This window comes from Balaenoptera physalus (assembly GCF_965194825.1).
Source record: "Balaenoptera physalus genome assembly, chromosome: 16".
In the NCBI taxonomy this organism is placed as follows: domain Eukaryota; kingdom Metazoa; phylum Chordata; class Mammalia; order Artiodactyla; family Balaenopteridae; genus Balaenoptera; species Balaenoptera physalus.
In genome coordinates this window covers 65,370,459-65,375,861 of record NC_138898.1, presented here as the reverse complement: position 1 = coordinate 65,375,861, position 5,403 = coordinate 65,370,459, and positions in this window count along the sequence as shown.

The following is a 5,403-nucleotide window of genomic DNA, read 5'->3' as shown; positions in this document are numbered from 1 at the left end:
GAGCAGGGGTGGCCACAGATCTTCCTACCGCCCATGCACAGGTTGTCTTTGTAGGTGGTACCTACACAGACAGAAGCCTCTGATGGTGATACCTGTACAATGTGTGTGATGCCCACACTGTGCCATCCAGTCAAGCTGCTTCTGGTTTAGGAACGAGGAACACAGTGGTGGTTAGCAGGTCAAAAGGGACCAACAGCGTAGACTTGTAGAAAGAAGCGAAGACACCATACAGGAACCCAGTCGCTAATGAGAGAGAAAGTGGATTAACTGAACAAGTAGCTATACGCCCAGGCTTGCTGCTGCTTCTACTTCCTGGTTCCAATCCAGTTCTTAGGAATAACTCCCTGGTCCTTTCGTGGGCAGTGAGTCTCGGATTTTCTTTTTTTCCAACTTAAAAATCTTCCAAATAACACAAGGGACAAGAAGAGAAAGTTGGCTTCCATTTTCACTTTATAAGTGCCTCCATCTTTGAATTCCCCCAAGTGACAAAACATATCATACAACATGAAACGTATACCATTCTCTCCTTTGGGTGCCAACCATCCTTCAGCACATCATCACGAATCCTGCACTGGTGTTAACAGTCCTCTAACATCCTGAAGATGACTGCATCCATCCACGTCTTCTGCAGTTGCTCCGGAGTGATAGAAGCAGTGATTTATTCAAAAAGAACCTTCGACAGGAAGAAAGTTATAGCCCTCGTGATTTTCTCTGTGGCTGCCCTAAATCTTTGATAAACAGGTTTTCTCCATCTCAGTTAATTGAATTTTGATTTCAACATTTTCTTTTCTTCCAGGGGTAACTTAAGGGAATTTATCCCAATTTCTTAGGTTTCTGAGTGGTTTTCACAGGAATTAACGTGTGAATCAAAGTGCCCCTAGGTGACCCAGACTCCCAGAGGCTATGGCACATGATGGTTAAGATGTGGACCCTGGAGGTGGGCTGCTTTGGTTTGAATATCTGCTCTACTGCTTACTGCTGTATGGTCTAGGGTAAGGTTCTTAAGCTTTTGAGTCTTGTTTTACTTTCTAAAAATGGAGTAACAATTTATTCACTTTGTGATGTCGAAAGAATTAAATAAGCGAATACATAAAAATTCAAGACTCTAAGTAGGCCTATGACAAAGTGTCAGCTACTATTCTTATTATTTATAAATATTTCTGATAGCCACCATGTAGCTTGCTTCTTAACTGTGTGAATTTGCTTTTTTTTTTTTTTAACCTTTTGAGATTTTATTCATGTATAATATACATACAAAAGGGTGCCAAGGTCATAAGGGCTCAGTGAATTTTCACAAACTGATCACTGTCATGTAAGCAGCCCCAGATCAGCAAACAGAGAACATCACTAAGACCCAAGAAGCAAGCACCCCCCCTCACGTCTCCTTCTACTCACTACTTCCCGAGGAGAACTGCTATTCTGACTTCTAACGCCATAGATTAGTTTTGCCTGTTTTTGAATTTTAGATAAGTATAATCTTCAAGTATGTACTCTTTTGGGTCTGGCTTATTTTGCTCAATATTATATATATATATATATATATATATATATATATATATATATTATATAAAATATAAAATATCCCGCCATGTGAATATGCTATTTATCTGTTCTACTGCTGATGGGAATTTGTGTAGCTTCCAGTCTGGGGATGTTATGAATAGCATTACAAACATTCTTGAACATTTCTTTGGGCGGACATATGCACACATTACTGTTGTCAGTGGAATGAGTGGTCATGGAGAATGGATCAATGTGGTTTTAATAGACATTGCTAAACAATTTTTCAAAGCCACTGTGCCGCTTTACACTCCCACCCCTTGTACGTGAGAGCTCCTGGTTGTCCTCATCCCTGCCACTAGTATTTTCTGTCTTTTGCATTTTAGCCATTTTGCTAGGTGTGTTGGTTTTGCTTTTGAAAATCAGTTTGGCAGAGAACGATGAAAAGAACACTAGAGTCAAAAAAAAATTTTTTTTTATTTGAGCCTCTAACTCTAATTTACCAAATCCACTTCCTAGATGTGTGACATGGTGAGTCATTTTACTTCTCTGAGCTTATTTATTTCCTTGTGTTTAAAATGAGGCTAATAATGTCCCCAGGGAATTCAAAGCCCTTGTTTCAAGGAATGCTATGTGGGCATTTGTGAACACCTACTCCATCCTGTTTTCAAGTCCATTTTCTCTCTGGATGCTAGAACTCACTCATCTGCTGGGGCTGTACACCAACAACAAATTGTAATCATTAGGTCAAGGTAGTAATTTCCGTGGTTGGAAAGTCAGGGCTTCATGGGTCGTGCTGCTCTGTCAACAGGACTTTTGAGTACAAGATTACAACACAGAGAGGTGGTGGAGGATTTGTTTTCCTCCTATTTACTAAATTAAGAAGTGAAAACAGAACCTGGTGATAGTTTAAAACTGTACACATATTTTAGGACACCTAACTCTATCTCATTTGTTGGCCAAGGGGGATATCTCAGCCATAAGAAAGCAAAATTTAACTCATGGGGGGAAAGCCACAAAAAAGACTTACCAAGATGATCCTTAAATGGTGGGACTCAGAGAGAACAGATTAATCTGGTCACAGAAGTCCCCTAATGGCTCTGCAGTTGCCTTCACTTCTAGTTGTTGCTACTTTTGCAGGATGGCTTCAGACAATGTGATAAGATGACCGAGGTTCAGTTTAGGGACATTTTGCCTCCTCTTCTCCTTAATATCCCATTAAGGATATACTCATAGATACCTAGAGTATCAACTAGCTGACTCAGACATCTGGTAGACCAGTTTGTCCCCACACGTATACTTGTAGACTCCCCAAAGTCTGCAAGTTTTATTAAGTTTGATATCAGCAACGCACATTTAACTAGAATCTCAGCATCAAAGATTCTTCCATTCACTCTTTAAGGCAAGGGTCTTTCATATTTTCGAGAGAGAAGTTCCTTGTCTTTAGAGCTATAAAGAGCCTCAGAAATAGTTCCATTTGCTTCTGTTACAAATGATAAAATTGACGACAAGACGGGATAAATGACTTACACGAGGTTAAATTTAGGGACAGGCTGTGTTTGTCCAAATTTCCTGATTTTTGAGCATGGGATTTTCTTCAAATTCCACAAGGAAATTTGGAGGTGGGCGTGCAACCAAGGATAAAGACCTTAATTGTGATTGCATGGGGGTCTCTTTCTGCTGAAAAATATTACAAACTTCTCATCCTTCAGAATCAGATTAAATGTTTCCTTTTGAAAACTTCCCTGAGCTTTCACTTGATCCAGATGAAATTAATCCCTCCTTTTTCTGTGTGCCTGGGGGAATTTTGCATATTTCTCTACTATACCATTTCATTCATTCATTCATTCATTATTTATTTATTCATGTGCATATGTATGACTGCATTCCCCAAGCATATCACATTTTATTAGAGTTTGATATCTAATTGTCCCTCATCTTCTTGAATCTGAGAACAGCCTGAAGTCAGGGACCACAAGAGGTTCATCTTTGCATCTTGCATAATGGCTATCACAGTGAGAGAAATACAAAGAGAGACAGACAGAGACAAAGAGAGAGACACAGAGGGAGAGAAAGAGAAGGGAGGAAGGAGAAAGAGAATGTAGGGTAGGGGAAGGAAGAAAAAGAAAAGAGAGGAGAGAATTTAGGAGATGTTATGGACATCTGCTGATATTTGCCTACTGAGCATCCGTATTCCCTCTTCCATCTTTAGCATCAATATTTTCATCTGGGAGACCAGCCCTCTCTACTCTCACCCAGCCCATGGATCTCATGTGGGGCTGACCTCATAGTCCCCCACTCCAGGGATGAGCACACAAGGCAGGCTGTCCAATCAGCATGTTCCATTCTTTGACCATAATCATGGGCATGTGTGACCAAGTCAGACTTGCGTAACTCAACTCTGGGAATTTTATGAGAACTACAGAAGAGAAACTCTCTTTCCACGGGTTTCAAGGGAGTGAGTCTGGGGTGCCAGCAGCAATTTTGTCACCATGAGGGGAAGTATCTGCCAGTGAACAAAACTTATTCAGATAGAAGCACAGATGAAACTGTGATTTGAGCCCCTGTATCCAGCTGTGCCTGAAGCTGGATTATTTATGAATCTAGTCATGTGAGCCAATGTAGTTCCTTTTTCCTGCTGAAACCAGTTTGAGTTATGTTTCTTTCATCTGTAATCAACAGAGCTCCAATTAATACAAGAGTTATAGGAGAAAAAAGAAAGAAAAAAGAAGAGGAGAGGCTTTGGGTACCTTTGAGTTCTACTGATAGGTCGTCTCCACTGATTGAGTATTCATGGTCTAACACATCAACAGAGCTTGTGAATGGACTTTCTTGTTAGGTGGAAGGGAAAGGCCATGCCAGGACAGACCCATGGTGGAGGTGTGTTTGGAGAATGGCCTCCTTCTCAGTTTTCTAAAATTTATTCTACCTACCTCTCCACTTAGGAATGGCATAACAATGGTCACATCTCTCCCTTTCTTATATACAGCAAGTCTAACCATAAAATGATGGTCTGACCTATATTTTCAAAGCCCGTTCTATCTCTGACACCTCAGGTGCCTCAACTGGTTCTCCTGAAGCTCCAACCCAGTTTTATCCCCAAAGGTCTCTCGGAATCCCATGATAGGGCATCTTGGGTGAATCACCATCTCAGTTTTCCCAGGACTGAGTGGGGGATCATGGAACACAGGACTTTTAGTTCTGAAACGCAGAATATCCCAGGAAATTGGGACAAGTTTGTCTCCCCAGACTGACATCTTCCGCTTAGCTGCTGCAGCCCAAGGGTAAGGCTTCCTCTGACAGATCAGACATTAAAGAGCCTAAAATGACTGTGACCTGTCTCCAAGCATTTCAGAACTTTGCAACAGTCAGTGCCTTGTAAAAAAACATTGTTTAATTTTTAAGGCTCAAAATGATAAAAGTCAAACATGTTATTCATAGAAAAGTAGATAGAAATAATAGGTAGGTAGGTAGGTAGGTAGGTAGGTAGGTAGATAGATAGATAGATAGATAGATAGATAGATAGATAGATAGAGGGTGTGCCCTTATTCCCCTTACCTTGCCTTCATCCATCTTGCTGCTTGGAATTCAGATTGCTGTCAAGCCATCTTTGCTGATGCAAATGAGAACAGCCTAGGGATAGCAGAGCAACAAGGAAGGAGGATCCTGGATCCCAGAATGACCTCCTGGAGCAGAGAGGCTAGCCTGGACTGCTTGCCTTGGATCTCATCTTCTTTATATTTAAGTTATTACAATTTGGGGCTATTGATACACCCAGGTGAACTAACTAATTCATGCACATTATCTCATCTGACCATCGCTAGAGCTGTTTCTGAAGAGAAGTTAAGGACTCTGCCCTTGACCGCATACCTGGTTAGTGGCTGAGCTTCCAGCGGAGGCTAG